This window comes from Notothenia rossii (assembly GCF_949606895.1).
Source record: "Notothenia rossii genome assembly, chromosome: 6".
NCBI classification, from domain to species: Eukaryota; Metazoa; Chordata; class Actinopteri; order Perciformes; family Nototheniidae; genus Notothenia; species Notothenia rossii.
Genome location: NC_136909.1, coordinates 14,032,111 through 14,046,930, shown reverse-complemented (window position 1 = coordinate 14,046,930; position 14,820 = coordinate 14,032,111).

The following is a 14,820-nucleotide window of genomic DNA, read 5'->3' as shown; positions in this document are numbered from 1 at the left end:
TTTAAACCATTTGACATACATCACGTTAAACCCTTCACATGCTGTATTGGTAGCTTGTGGAGGTGTTGAAATGCCTTGGTTAGAAAAAAACAACTAAGCACTGCTCAAGTGCTAACCTCAAACGACACAAGAATGTCAGCTTTTACCAAACGATTAACAGGATGCATGTTGTCTTTCTGGACCCACTGACATGATGGTAACCATAAAACATCATCAGAGTTTCCATAGTGTGTGAGATGCTGTGCAGCCTGTTACCATTACTAACAAGACAGATGACAGCAACAAGCATTAATAGCTCTCTGTTTCTGTTATACATTTTATCAAGGATGCATTTAACATGGAGCCTGCACACGTTGTTACTGAAATATTTGTTTTTGTCACAATACCACATGCTGTTGGGAAAAGCGGAGGAATTGATTGGAAAGAACCTGATGTTCAGAAGCCAATATGTTTTATTGTCCAACAGAGACTACAGCATGCATGTGATCAAATCCAAGTGAGTTACGTTCTAAAAAGTATTCACCTACGGAGGACAATATCCATATCAACATGAAGGCTGTACTTAAAATCTTCGCTTTGAACAGGATTTATACTTTAATGAATACCAAGATTATTAAAACATGAGATCAGCATCTTTCTCTGAACACCACAGGGTAGCAACTAACAAGAAGCAAGATATAAAGGTGAACATGGCCAGAGAAAATGACGCTAACAAGGAACCGACTGCACGGCTGGAGGTAGTGGACAGATGATGGGAGCAGTGAATTGGGTAACAGCTGGTCTGGGAACATTCCCAACACATCAGTATTACAAGGCCAAAAGGAAACAGAGGTGAAGACAGCGCTGGAGTAGGAAAGCTCATGGAAACACTCCGGGGGCCGAAAAGTGACGTGGACTTACTGACAGGTCAAACCACTGTTCCTCATCTAGGAAATGCATGATGTCCTCTCCAACCCATGGGACCTCTTCACCGTGTAAAGCAGAATCTCTGTGTTGTGCACAAAGGAAAGACCGTCGAAAAGCACATACTGAGCTTCTAATTCAGCCTATTAATTGGGTTGCTATAATCAAATTGACTTGGGTTGGTCTTGGCCTATTGCAATCAAAATGTGTTGGAGTGCTAGCCAATAGAAGCACAAGTGTTACATAGTGATGTCATTGTGTTACCTACATAAACAAAGGAGACCAATCGAGGCATTTAAGGAAAGGGGGGAGTGTGTGGGAGAGAACGTTTTGGATTTTAGCCTTTGCAGATCATTTACATGCAAAAAAACATACCACACTACAGGAAAAGAAAAACCCCAAAAAGCATAATAGGGACTCTTTAATTTGGTTTTACTGGTTTGGGTGCATCTGGTTTACTATACAATACGGATGAGAGATTGTAATTTGTGAGCACAAAGTCGACCTCCACCCATCTTTCCACACACCAAAGGTTATGGTTTCACAGTGGTACTTTGAAGTGAACTGTTGGGGCTCTGGCCCATTGTATATACCATCACAACACAAAGAATGTTACTGTTCCACACATGGGTCTTCAAGTTTTTTATTAGTTCTCCAATTTTTTCCCATGAAAAGCTGTTGAAGTGGAATGTGCTGCAGAGTCACTGCATGCGAGGTAAACATGGAGGTACACAGGGATCTCCCCATGATCCCTAACAAGATTGTTTGTCACTATTGACGTCACTATTTGTATTACATACACTTTATGGGAGTGCAATGATGGTGGTCCATTGTCAGACCCTCACAAAGGAGCCCTAACATGTTGCAATGATGCTGTTTTTCTCTAGCCATAAACCGACTTTTGTTTAGTGAATGGTGTGGTCCTTCTAAGTGAAGTAAATAATTACAACAGATGTCGAGCGACTCTATTTGCTTAGTTGCATGCAGTCAACAGGAGCAGCTGACACATGTAGTGCATATTTTGGAGAAGTCAGAACATTGTGGAACATGCAGATAGGCAGAAAAACATGCGTTATGTAGCAGGATCAGGTTATGAGTTAAATCCAAGATACTTTTTCTTCTTTGTCAGAATTGGAAAAAATCTTACCAGACATTAATTCAAAGCATTTCTGGGGGGAAATAATACATTTTAGGCAATCTTACTGTTCAGAACAAGCCCTCTCTTTATACCCTCATTGTTCTTATTGCCCTCCTCTGTAGGCCACATGTGGAAGCTATTTCCTGATGCTGTAGACCCCGGAAGAAGGGAAGCAGCAAGGGGCAGCTGCACATCACTGTTAAAATGGCTTTACTGTCAGCCTGTCTGATTCAGAAAAGCCATACACTAGCCAAAGCGGTAAAACGGTTTCAAAGCCATGACAGGAGTGAATGAAGAGACTTTTGTATTCAAGACCCAGTGATTCATGTGTCCATTTTGTAACTCCCTTTACCCCCTTGTATGTTCTGTAGGATGTCTTCGTGATTCAGAGCTTTTATTTAAAAATGGCGCTGTTTTTAAAATGATGATCAACACAAAGGCAAGGGAGGAGGAGAAGTATAAGGGAGTGTGTTATGTTTAGTGGTATAGAAGAAAAAAGGCGTAAGGGGGCAAGGGTGAATGAGTGAATGGGAAAATAATGGGCATGACAATAATATCCCACAGCTCTGCTATAAAGAAAAAGTTGTTACTTTGCCCAGAACACAACAGTGTTGGACAGCTTTGTCTGAATTTTTTAGACCTGATTGCAGAACAACTCTAGATGATATCTACAGTTCTGTATTATTGCTTGCACTTACTTACTTTCTTTCTTTTTAAATAAAAACAAAATCCTTTGCTTAGCACAGAGGGATACATCTTTGATCTTTCCGACTGGAATCAATTCCAGTTTTTATTTTGTTGAATTATGTGGGGAAACAATGGAACATTATGTAGAAGAAGGTTATGCCAGTGCTACAGGATATAGGAGAACAGATAACAACATTTAACGGTCTCTATACAACCCACATGTTTATTAAGTGGTTGCAAATTTCTAGAAAAATAAGAACAGCTGGGCTTTGTACCCATCACTGTCGCTGAACCCATTTGAGGTTTGAGGGGTGGTCTCAAACCTATAGACCTTCCTGTCTATACAGAATTGTAGGGTGGTCCACAAACCTTGTCCCCCCCACCATTGGTCAACCCCTTGTCATCGCTTAAAATCACTACCATTGATATAGTGTTTACATTGCAGCATTAACAGAAACAACTGGAGTAAGACAAACTTGTTTTGTAAGTGCTAAGATGGATGTTTTAAGGATACACCAAGGAATTTCAGGAGTTGATATCCACACGATTTATCAAATCCCTGTTAAGTCATTTATTATGGTGGGTGGAGTGAGTTAAAAGACATACAATAATAAAAACAACTTGGATTTATAAAGCGCCTTTCTTTTAAACAGCATAAAAGTCGATTCATATTGCTTTTGTTAATGTTGATTCTTAAAAACTGTTTATAAACACTTTATAGTCTGTCGTGTTGTGTAAAGTACGTCAAAGTATGAATCATTGACCTTAAACCATCATACTTAACCTTGGAGTGTGATCACAGCCGCACAGTTTGCTTCAAATAAAACACAGCAGACCATGTGCCTCCTGAGAGACTGGGAACAGCTCCAGCTTCGCAATGAAACCATTAATGAGAGAAAGTCAAAGTGAAGCATCAGTTTAAAATGTATAATCATAATCTTTGATGTTTTTCTTCTTCTACTTCTTCTTCTTCTTCTTATACCTCTGCTTTTTATACTTCTTCTTCTCATTATTCTATTCATGTACAGCAGTACAGACAAGAGAAGAGGATGGAACAAATTCATGCCTCTCTCATTTCGGCACTCTTTTCACAGTGCTTCCTGTTACACAAAGGATCCTCTGTGAGAGGAGATGTTTTGTGGCAGGGGAGGGGGTGAGCGGGGAGTTGGGTTTAGTCCAATGGGTGGAACTGTGTTGGATGGCGTTGAACTGCCGGCTAAAAGGATTATCAAAAACTCTACACCCCTGAATCAGAATCAAATCAAAATGCTGCCCTGGGACTGTCGTCCGTGTTGATGTTCGGCCCAGATTATCTGGTAATGTGAGGAGTTTAAAGATCCAGTCATACATCTCCTGTCATGTTTGATATGTACAGGTTAAAAGCTGGAAGATTATGTCAGCAGCATATGGTATCTACAACTTAAACTGTAGGGAGATCTACTACGTTACTTGACATCGCACATGTTTGTCCAGCTGTTCTGTAAAATGAATTCTTTATCACTAAACATTTTACGGTTAACTGACAGTTTTAAGTGTGTGTGTGTGATTTTGTTAAGTCAGAGTTGCTTTAACTGTCTCATATGGTTTAAGCATCTTTTAGCCTTTATCCCGCTTTTCTTGTTTTGCCAGCATCTGTTTCCAGTTTGCAAATAGATGCAAAAGCTCACTTTTAAGGTTAAAAGTGAAATGTAAACAGAATGATTGAAGTTGATATCTGCCTTCTTTCCACAGTGCCAGGTGGCTCAGAGTCCCCGCCCGTGTCCTTGGCCAGAGCTCCGGTTAGGACCCTGAAGTCTTGCAGAATTTTATGGCTCCTTAAATCAATCATGAATACAGATCCGGTGTTAAACCTCCCAAAATGTTTGCATAGTCATCAGGGCCGCCTCAATAATTTCAAACATGTTGATATTTAGGAGTTCAAACCTGCATGATTACGTCAAAGCTTTTCTAGTGGGACCACAGCAGGTGATGGTGTGGCATATTAGCATTGTACTGTTGACATATATTAAAACTGACAGTTAAAATCTCAACTCCACTCTGGTTGAAAAATACACCCTGTCTCCCAAACCATTCACTCAACCAGACTCTTTTAGACTCCTGTTTTGTTTTTTCTCACTGCAAAGCTATAAAAAAGCAAATTGTTACAACATGTCTAAACATGTCTCTTTTGTGTTTGAATTGGCTAAACCAAGATATCCTGCTTGGTATTGCATTGTTCCCATGAGGAGAATTTAAAGAGCCATTTTATACATTTAAGATAATTAAATCCGACTGAGAGAGTGAGCAATTTTCTGTAAGTCAACAGAAGCGTGCTGAATAATCTTCTCCTTCAAAAGCTAAAAGAGCAGCATTTGAGCATGTTTTATAATCAACATTTCAAAACAGCTTATCTGCATTCCTTTTTTTAAATAGACTTATGTCAGCAATCAATGAAATGAAAGCAGTGCTGAAAAAAGTACTAACATATTGTATTTCTATGTAAGTACATGTACTATTCAACCCAGTCTCACGGCATTTCGTGTAATAGTCACAAAATGTAATCTATTGATTCGTGTTCACCAACACGATTTTCCCTTTTTTTTCGTGTCACACAGAACGATTTTAAAAGCAATGTATTTCTATTGGTAGTATGTTTTGTGCCTGCACCACGTCTTTTTGTCCAGTCGGGTCTTGGAAGACCAGAAGCTGTGTGGTTCATAAAAACATTTTCTTACTCAATATCAAGCCACAATTATTGTTTTTATTTTAAATTGTATAATATCGGATTTTTTTTGCCGTCCACGAGGAAAATAAATGGGGCTCAGAATACTGAAATCTGTATTTTTTTATATATGTTTTTCCTTCAAATGTGTTATTATTGACATTGCTTTTAAATCGTTCTGTGTGACACAAAATAAATGGGGAAATCGTGTTGGTGAACACAAATCAATAGATTCATTTCGTGACTATAACACGAAATGCCGTGAGACTGGGTTGTACTATAAACAATTAAGAACCTAGTTTATTACTCATTATAAAACACTTATTAATGCCTTCTTCTACATGACCATATTCTACAAGTAATAAGCCATTAGTTGAGAGTTTTTTCCAAATAACCCTCTAATTAGTGCTTATATATTGCAAGTAAGGAAGTTGTTGTACATGCGTTTTGGTCTTAATATGCGCTGCTCAATATGGGCCTAATAAGGCAGTAGTACCACAAGAATAATAATTCTCCCATATTAACACTTACAACAAATATGATCTATTCTTATGTAACAAGACATGAAACTATAAGTGTTAATTGTGTCTAAATAACTCAAAATTAGGTTTTTATATCTAAGAATATGTTTTGGCGTATTGACAGTTCATCTACCAATAGCAAGGTGATATTGACCTGTATGTTTCATATTTGCACTTCGTATTTTTGTAAAATGTGCACTGAAGGTTAGACAGCAAACCGGGTACAGGAAGTAGGCGAGAGAGAGTAGCATGGCAGTAGACTGCTACTAATTTTCCCTATGCAACCTGAAGAGTAAAAGGTGTCAAGTCCGTAAGAAAGCAATGACTACTGTAAGGATTAGTAACATGTATTGTGTTTATGGGATGACATTCGGAGATGTTTAAACACAATGAGAAAATGTGTTAGCATTCACGATAGCGTTAGCATACATGCTAGCGTTAGCCATACTAGCCAGTATAAATGCTTATTGCACAGCTAGCTTTAGCTATATTTACCTTGTCTACATTTAGCGGTCCTATGTGTTAATCTGTGTATGTTACACTTGCATGTATGAGATCATTAAGTGCCTTATAACTTCTTTTTTTATAGTTTCACTCCGTTTGAATGTCAGTGGACTGCAAACAAGTCAATAAAAGAGCATGGCTGCTCATTCCCTGGCTCTCAAAAGAGTTTGGCGTTCACACTGAGACAGTACAACACATAGAGAGAACAGTACACCTATTGTGTAAGAACAAACAAGCAGGTCACACAGTATGATCACAAATACATAAAATCTGTTTAAAATCTTTTTTTCTTAAAGGCTAAATAGCATGTGTTCTCTGCCTTGGAGAAACTTGACATGTTTTGGTATGTGTCTGAACCTCTCTTTAGTGGTTCATTAATAAAACATATTTCAACGTGTGCCTACTTTGTTCATGTACTGTTGAGGTTAATTTCAGTAGTCGTGTGCTATAATGTATTTAGAAAGTGTGAAGAGGAGGCAACTTTAGAATAGGGAACCTGTTCAGGTCAATTAGAGTCAAACTAGCTTATTGGTTATATGAACAAGACTTCACTTTAAAATAGGGAACATGTTCTTGGATATAAATACCTACTTTTGAGTTATTTAGACACAACTAAAACTTATCGTTTCATGTCTTGTTACATAAGAATAGATCATATTTGTTAAGTGTTATTATGGGAGAATTACTATTCTTGTACTACTGCCTTATTAGGCCCATATTGAGCAGTGCATATTAAGACCAAAACTCATGTACAACAACTTCCTTACTTGCAACAAATAAGCACTAATTAGAGGGTTATTGAGGAAAAACTCTCAATTAATGTCTTATTAATTGTAGAATATGGTCATTTAGAATAAGGCATTAATAAGTGTTTTATAATTACTATTAAAGAGCCTATACTGCTAATATGCATGTTAATTAAAAACTAGTTGATGGTTAATTTGTGTACCTTAATATAAAGTGTTACCCTGGCAACGTAACCTTTTAAATAAATATATAAACATGCAGCTGTGCGCCTAGGCAGTTGTTTCATTTTGTTTGTTGTATTTTATCGAATATTTGTGTGGTTTTGACAAGTTTTTGCTTTGTGAGCTAAAATATCTGGTGATGTGTGTAATTTGGCAATCATTTTTATTTGATTCAAGCTTTATTTAAGTGCTAATAAGTGAAAGACTTTTCTAAACATCTGCAGAAGTACCCTTCATTAGAGAACTGGGGGACTTTACTCATAATTTCTAACTGTGTTTGGCCCACAGAATGGGTCTTTTATGTCTAATCGTTTACAAATGAAGTAAACTGCTCGGGAGTAATCACTGCTCTGTTAAACACATGGCTTGAAACAAATCACAGTTTATCTTGAAAGCTTTTTTTTCAATTCAAGTCCTTACCTTGAGCCTCCGACAACATATGGTATCTATAACTTCACTCTACTACCGGCTTGGGGGAGATCTACTAATCTACTTGAAGTCTAACACGCCTTTCCAGCTGTCCTGTGAAATCATTTCTCCATCGCTACAGATTCTCTGGTTTACTGAAAGGTGTTCAGGTCCCAAAGTGTGTGTAAAAGTCAGAGAAGTTAAAACCTTTAAAACTTTTTTTCTTTGCACCATATACTTTCATTTTGTGCTGCTCTTGTTTGAACATTCTCCGGAAAATAGATGCTTAAAGGTCACCTATGTGAAATCCACTTTTTCATGTATTTTATACATGTGTCCCCTCTGTGTAAAGAGATTCTGAAAGTTTCAGGAAAAAAGATTCTCTCACTTTTTTTCCTGATCCATTTATATAAAAACCTGTCTGAAAATGAGCTGATCAGATTTTGGCCACTTTATGATGTCATAACGATTTGGCTTGTGTAACCATTAGCCAATCACCCGCCCACCTTATCACCTGAATCTCCTCCTAGAGCACCATTGTGTTCTTTTAACCAAATATCTCTCAGAAGGGCGTGGGGAGTGGATCCTTATGTTCACCTAAAGTAACAGACAGAGAATCAGCACTTTTGAAACAGGGCCGAAACAGAGGGGTTTATGGCATGCTTCAATTATCTGTTTGGTATTTCGAGGCCAAACATTTCAGAGACATGTTTGTATATATCTGAGACATCTCATATATTGAGGAAAAACAGTCAACTTTAAAGCCCACTTTTTTAAGTTTCAAGTGAAGTGCAAACAGAATAATTGAAGTCGATGGCTTCAGTGCTGCCTGTCCTCCATCAATGCCAGGTGGCGGAGTGACCCCGCCCATGTTCTTGGCCGGAGATTTGGGTGAGACCCTGAAGTCTGCATGGATTGTATGACTATTTATGCCGTTAAATCTATCATGAATAAGAAGCACATGCGGCTGAAGTGCTGGCTCCTGTGTTATTCATTACATTTATATGAGTGAAGTAGTCTGTCATGAATCCGCCCAAACTGTCTCCCTACACTCCAGCCCTTAATATCTCAATTGTCATTTGATGCTGAATTTTCCTCTTTACTAAAGCTGTTTTCAACCACATTCTGGCACCCAGACTCACTGTGGCTCAACAAAGCGTTTCTCAAATCAATATTTTAATTTCATTTTAACTCCAATCGTTGATCTCTTTATCTCACAGGAAATTGAGTTAAGACGTGTTTTTACTGTATTGTCTTCAGTAAAACAGAAGTTTGTCATTTATTCCTGCATGACAACATATTCATAGTTTTAACTGCACAACATTTAAATTATTTCATAGTTCCTCTAGACATTTCAACATGACTTACTAATGCTCAGAAAGGTTACTTTATTGTACATATGAGTAATGATAAAGAAAATACTGTGCTGGACCAATTAAAGAGTGGGTAAACCATGACCTTTTTGATGGTGACACATTATTATACATAGTACCTAACTTTTTTCCCTTTTACCAGAAGAAAACTGAATGCAGACTGGTTTCCCATAAATGATGACCTATACATTTCCCAGGGCAGCTGCATATTCTCAAACTATGCCAATGGTCTGTAAATGCATCCCAAAAACAACTCAAGAGAAAGGAGTGGGCTTTGACAAAATACTGTGATTATATCTAAGTTCCCCAGGCAAAGTTTTGTTTATCTTTTACACAGCTCCATCAGTATGGACCATACAGCTTTCCACTCAACATATTTAAAGATACATACTACTTTAAAGTACAATGCCAGTGGTTATGCATCTTCCAACCCGTTTGGTTACAGTTTATGTTAATACCAATATTTTGGTTCAAAACTTGGTGTTTTATAAAGGTCCATAAAATTGAGTACAAAATGAGGATTTACTTAAAAACAGCAGTAAACTTGCTTGAGATAGATACTTTAATCCCTGATTAATCCCCATCATCTACGGCCAATTTTAAATTATGTGTGGGCTTTTGTAACAATGTCAGTCGGCTGATTATGACAACTCAATGTCTTCATATGGATTTTACTGACACTGTTGTCGCAATGCAATACAATGGAGAAACTTGTATGGCTAGGAAACAGGATAAATTGGTTGAAGAACAAACACATAAATGAATCCTGGCATGTCTATTTTTAATTTCCTTTTAGTAGTGCTTGGGTTATATTTCCGATTGGCAAGATTGACAGTGCACATCGATTTGAATGTCTTCACTGCTTTACCGGAGAATAATATAGCAAGTTTGGCAAGAGTATAAGCAAAACTATGTTGTTCTCTCTGATGTGATAGCTGTCACAAGAAATGTCCAATACGCAGTTTGAAACCCTTCTCTGTGAAACCCATTGCTGCACAGATTGTAAAGCTCTTTGAATTTGAAATGTTGGATTATACAGTAGGTGCGTAGACTTGACTACTGCTCACGGTTTTTAGTTTTTAAGATTCAGAGTTTGAAACTCTGTTTAAGGTGCAATTGGCAAAGATATCTGGAGAAACAAATATCAAACTAGTAGGTTTATGCATCTCTTGGTATGCTCTTTTTATGACAAACTTTCCTCTTTTCCGCTTTCTTAATGAAGGAGATTTAGTGCCTGTCATGGCCTGGCATGGCAATCTCAATGTGTTACTTACTTTGTTATGGTTACCCAGACTCCATTAGTTTACCTCAAACACTTGTCAAATGAATCCATTGCTGCTTCCAGTTAAATCTCTCGATGCATGCAGACTGTGGGCCATTTGTTTTTGTGAGGTGTGACTCAGATACACGTATGCTGCTCTGAGTCATGTGAACTAGCACTTTTGGTGTGTAATCTGTCAGTAATGCTGCGTGTGATTGTGTGTGTGTGTGTGTGTGTGTGTGTGTGTGTGTGTGTGTGTGTGTGTGTGTGTGTGTGTGTGTGTGTGTGTGTGGGGGTGTGTGTGTGTGTGTGTGTGTGTGTGTGTGTGTGTGTGTGTGTGTGTGTGTGTGTGTGTGTGTGTGTGTGTGTGTGTGTGTGTGTGTGTGTGTGTTTATGTGTGTGAGCCAATTTCGTTCTTACAAACCCTTTTTGTTAAATGTTTACAACAGATGACTAATCTAGTTATAAGAAATAATGACTGTATGAGATGTAATAAATATCTCTCTGTATTACTGTTTCTCCAAAATATGAGTTTTCCAAATGTCAATGCCTTTAAAGATCCCCTATTATACTGTGTTTCATCAATATATTATAGGTCTCAGATATATACAAAACATGCCTCTGAAGTGTTTGGCTTGAAAGACCAAACAGATCGTGCATTGCAGCATCCCATAATCCCCTCTGTTTCAGCCCTGTTTCCAAAGTGCTGATTCTCTGTCTGTTACTTTAGGTGAAAATAAGGAGCCCCTCCCCACGCCCTTCTGAGAGATATTTGGTTAAAAGAACACAAAGGTGCTCTTTGTGGTACACAAATGGTTACACAAGCCAAAACATCGTTATGACATCATAAAGTGGCCAAAATCTCATCAGATCATTTCAGACAGGTTTTTATATAAATGGATCAGGACAAAAAGGGAGCAAATGTTTTTACCTGAAACTTTCAGAATCTCTTTACACAGAGGGGACACATGTTGATATAGAAAATACATGAAAAAGTGGATTTTGCACAATAGGTGACCTTTAAGTAATAATGAAAAATGTAATCATGGTTGAGGACATTATCCAGGCTCCTAAAGCTGAACAACCACCATCGACTACATGATTGTGAGTTCACAAAACTGGAGTGAAGTTGTGTAACAGCAGAGACTCTCCCACAGTCTTCTGCAGCTGTGGCTAACATGGAGCCATACACCCACATGCCCCCCGGTGAGTGCTTGGCAGCCAAGTGAAAGAAGAAAGCAAACCATCAGATGGAAGAGGTGAAAAAGGAGACAGAGAGAAAAGCATAAACAAATGTCTGCTTATGACACAGCAGAATTTTATGATGTAAAGCAGTTCAATTCGTGTGGTCAGGTGTTCATGTTAAGATAGATAACACAGGTCTTATATGATGATAATATAGCAAAACAAATATTCACTATTGTTCTATGGGTTCTACGGACTGATTTACAGTTGTGTTCCCTAAACTAGATAACATTCCAAAATAAGGAGCAGTCAAATCAACTTACAAGGACAATTTGAACCAGTGCTGCTCTGCAGGTAAACGTTTGTTTTTCTTTCTTGAAGTAGACATACAGATATTTGAAAGAAATGTGACTTTCAGTCTCAAGAAACCAGGCACTCGTATGAGAAATACAACACAAGCTGTATAACATAATACAGGACAATGTACATGTCAGTGATTTGTTATCCACTGGGCTGTGGAGAATCATTTGAAGCTGTTGGGTTTCTTTAGTGCTGTTTGTGTTTCTGTGTTGAAGATCGCAGATTGATGGTTTTGACCAAAACCCAGTTCCACAACGCTGCATCCACTGCCGCCCTGTCCACCCACTGCACAGAAAATGGCCCATAGAATGGCCAGAGAAGCCAAGTGAAAGCCACCATGTGTGAAACAATCTCTGCTCAGGATTTGATGACGGAGAAAATCCATTACACACCTCAACATGAAACATGCTCTTTCTGTGCCTCCCTGATCTAATGTTGAGAAGGGACTGTGACACACCAGCTGCATGGCGTCAGAACTGCTCTGCTCACGTATGTACACTTTTGATTTCTCATCCCACCCAGACCTTTTAAAGCCCTACAGTCACCATCTTCATTATTTCATCTTATTACCAGGAGCGAAAAGCATATTATCCCCACGTCATCTACAAAATAGTTTCCAAGTCTTATCACGTGTGTGCAGATAATGAGGAACACATGTTTGGTGCTGGCTAATGTGAATAAGGCTAACAGGGGATAACCCATGCATGTTCAGCTTTGACCTTTTCTTGTACAGCCGTATGGAAAGGTTTATATACAGTAAGAGGCACCCAAAGGTCCTGACTGTCACTTTGCTGAACACATCTTTTCCTTGTGCCTCTGATAGCTCGGGACCCAAAAACCCGCTAAGTTTTAATAGGAATAGTACCATCCGTCCAAGAGCTGGGACCTCAGGCTGCAGAGAGCCAGCTGTGAATGCGCTCATGGCCATGAGGCTTGGCTCTGACTCAGCAGACCCATGAAGAAGTCTCTGGGTGGGACTCATCTGAGTAGACATTCAATATACATCTATATAGGCCAGTACATTCTGTACTCCCAAATGTGCTTGCATACAGATGCATATGATTATACAGTATTATGAAATGGGCAAAAGTAGATACACATGTCCCACTACTGCTCTGTCTTGTATGAACAGGCGTATAACAAAATCTTACACAAACCAGAAAAGTCATATTCATTTAGAATGCCAATACTAATCTGCAGGGCTACTCTAGATTTGCCAAACAGAATGTCTCAATACCGCATGTTTGAGGTTAGAGCTAGGTCTATGTATTTAGAAAAGTATACTTTTAAAAGTACTTTGTGGGTTCCTAAATGTTTGGAGTCGAATACTGTATTTTATGCATTGGACAGTTTAGTTTGAGTTGCTGCAATTCTATCCACCAATTGTTTATGAATACTTTCAAGTTTTGTATTCCAAGCCAAGGCGGAAAAGTATTGATAATAGCCAATATGTCAAAATTCACATTGCAAAAAATACTTGGCGAAGTGATCATGGCGCCCATAAAAGAAATGTGACACAAGAAACAGAGAACCTGAACTCGAGTGGAGAACAACGCCAACATGATATTGATTAACCCAGTGTGGTGGATTTGCATTGGAATTTGCATTATCATTTTTTGTAATCATCTGGAAATGCTGGTGAAATCTACCTGAAATTGGAAGGAAATGTAGCCAAAGTTCAGGTCTTTGTCTGGACAATAATCCATCATTATGTTCACTCCTGTACGAGTAAGACATTCAGATGGAAGGAAAAAAAACATATCTATCCATCTATCCAATCATTGCTGCTTATGAATCAGTCATAGTTTTTCATTATTAGTACTGTACGTGTTTCCCTTTAGGCAGCTGTAAATAATAGCATTATGTTGCATTTAATCACTCATGTTTAATCAGAATAGAAGACTGAGCGGTTTTTCAAGCAGAGCAGAAATTCAGCAATGAGTGCAGGCCATGTAGTTTCTCCAAACCCAAATCAGCACTGTAGTTGCCAAGCTCTTTCAAAAACAATTACGTTGACTGCCCAAATATTACAGTTTCATAATGTGAGTTAGATATCTGTTGATGGATTGGCTACACATGTTAAGCCAAGTAACACTTCCATCATGCATGCACAGTGCACACCCTTCACGAACACTACCAAAGCTGCTCTAATCCATTCTTCTTTGTATTTTTTGGTCAAGCATGACTGAATGGGAATATTGTAAAAAAAAAAGTCTTTCTTTTCAAACACATGTTAACACATAATGTGCTCACAAATGATTGGTTGCTGGAGGGTATGGAAGCGCTCGCTTTTAGGCAGCAATCTTGCCGTAAACAGTTAAATTGCCATAATTGGGGTCTACATCGGCTTTGATATTCGCGAAGTATCTTACAGATGCTGCCATAGGTGATTGCAGCTCTAGTTGAAACTCACAGTCTGTGTCTGGAGTTTCTGTGCCCTCACACTGGAGCCAAGTATGTTTATAATTTCACCTTTGAGTACTGGGACCTTTAGCCATGTTATGTAAAAGTTATAGATCTCCAGAGGATTTGGAGGCAGGGGCAGAGAGGATGTGCCCAGGGTGTGTTGGGACTTTAGAATATACAACAGAGGCCCACCATGTATTCTGTTGACATCTCTGCGGGGTTTGAAAGATTGGCAGACGGGGCAGAGAAGAGAAAGAGAGGGACAGAGAGAAAGAAAACAGCTTGAGCTGTCCCAGCTGTAACAACTCTAGTGACGGAGAGGTCCAGAACAGCATCTGCAGCATGTCGCTCCACTCCCAGTCTTGCCATCATCCTAAGACAATCTGGGTGGCTGAGAAAACTTTT